Consider the following 1,997-nt stretch of genomic DNA (forward strand, 5'->3'; position numbering starts at 1 on the left):
ATAAGCACAAATGATCTGTCTCTATCCCTTCAATAACTCTTGTGAAGCTGATAATATCACACTCATTTAGTAGATGTGGATACCAAGGCTTAGAGAAGGTAAGAATCTTGTGCAGTATCATAGTCAGTGGCAGAGCCAAGATTATGAACCTCAGTCTGGCCATGTTTATAATCACTATTAAAAAAAAATATTGCCATGATATCTCATCCATCTTGGCTTGCTTTTGGTCCAAATTTAAGTTTTGTGCCTCAAGGAGAATTAGAAAAAATTAATTTAGAAACCTAAGTAATATTAACTGGGAAGAAAGGAATGTGACAGAGAAAATGTGGACCACACAGGTGTTGGGTATCCCCTTTTTCTTGCCAAAGGTACTTTCCCAGTAAAATCCTGTTTATGTACTTCAGTTTTGGTCATAGAAAAGGAAGATAAATGAAAACCACACTGGCTAAATCTCATCTGTTTAATACAGTAAACATTTCATTAAACCAGACTTATTTCTAGATTCAAGGATAGAGTAGGAGAATACCCTTAAAGGAACTTACAGTATTTGTAGTATAGATTTTTCAAAGCAGTACAGTTTTATTTAGGTAAATAGTAATTTCATGGCAAATACTGTTGTTTATAGCTCCTGCTGCATAGTTATATGATAATAACTAATATTTAGCTCTCGCTTGTTCCCCACCCCCTGCTGAGGGGTTATAATGGAATAAGTTATTTAAACATAGCCTCCAGTCATTGTTCACTGTTAATTTCTTTAGAAAGATAATAATAATAGAATGATCCTAAATTCTAGACGCCAGGGTCTTTATTATCAAAATTTTATAATACCTCACTCCTTGGGTTTTCCATACAACTTTTTTTAGTTTTAATATTAATAACTTATTTTACTTATTCCAGTATCTTCAAAATATGATCACTTCAACATTCAATTGACATAAAAATAATTAATGAATATTTTACATTTTTATATTAAATCCAATGTGAATTTAATCTTAAATAGCACATCTCAATCTGGACTAGCATTCATGCTTTTTTAAAATTTTATGATTTTTTTAATTGAAGTATAGATTTTTAAAATTTTGTGTTAGTTTTTCTTTCTCTCAGCAATGTCTGGCTATAAACCGCACTTAGCACTCACTGTTATGAGCACTGAGTATAAAAATAGTTGCTTCCTCTCTGCCCCAGTGTCACAGGGGCAGCAGAGCAGCTGCTCTGATGATGTTGGCAGGTCCAGTATCTGCAGAGCCACTGAAGTACAGTTGGTTTACAGTGCTGTGCAGTTTCAGCTGCATAGCAAGGTGATTCAGTTTTTTATATACATACAAAGACCCTGATGCTGGGAGGGATTGGCGGCAGGAGAGGGGACGACAGAGGATGAGATGGCTGGATGGCATCATCGACTCGATGGACGTGGGTGTGGGTGAACTCCGGGAGTTGGTGATGGACAGGGAGGCCTGGCGTGCTGTGGTTCATGGGGTCGCTGAGTCGGACACAACTCAGCGACTGAACTGAACACATATATCTATGTACATGTTCTCTTTCAGATTCTTTTCCATTATAGATTATTATAAGATATTGAATATAGTTTCCCGTGCTATACAGTAGGTCCTTGTTATTTATCTACTTTGTATATAATGGTGTACATCTTTTAATCCCAAACTCCTAATTTATCACCCCCCTCCATGTGTGAATGTGAGAGTTGGACCATAAAGAAGACTGAGCACTGAAAAACTGATGCTTTTGAACTCATTTTATCAAGGAGAAGACTCTTGAGAGTCCCTTGGACTGCAAGGAGGCCAAACCAGTCAATTCTAAAGGAAATCAACCCTGACTATTCCTTGGAAGGATGGTGCTGAAGCTGAAGCTCCAGTGCTTTTGTCACCTAATGTGAGCAACCCGCTCATTGAAAAAGACCCTGATGCTGGGAAAGATTGAGGGTGGGAGGAGAAGGGGGCGACAGAGGATGAGATGGTTGGATGCATCATCAACTCAATGAA

The 1,997-nt window shown here is 37.6% G+C and overlaps 1 non-coding gene across 1 annotated transcript; it reads right to left on the reverse strand.

The window, feature by feature from the left end:
- Positions 1–1,104: 1,104 nt before the first annotated feature.
- LOC147350242 (small nucleolar RNA SNORA43) lies at positions 1,105–1,240 on the reverse strand. Its single transcript, XR_015149313.1, has one exon. It is a non-coding gene; the product is annotated as a small nucleolar RNA SNORA43 (small nucleolar RNA).
- Positions 1,241–1,997: the final 757 nt, after the last annotated feature.

This window comes from Bos grunniens, chromosome 20 (assembly GCF_055505025.1).
Source record: "Bos grunniens cultivar Pamir isolate PY7600 chromosome 20, Bosgru_T2T1.0, whole genome shotgun sequence".
Taxonomy (NCBI): domain Eukaryota; kingdom Metazoa; phylum Chordata; class Mammalia; order Artiodactyla; family Bovidae; genus Bos; species Bos grunniens.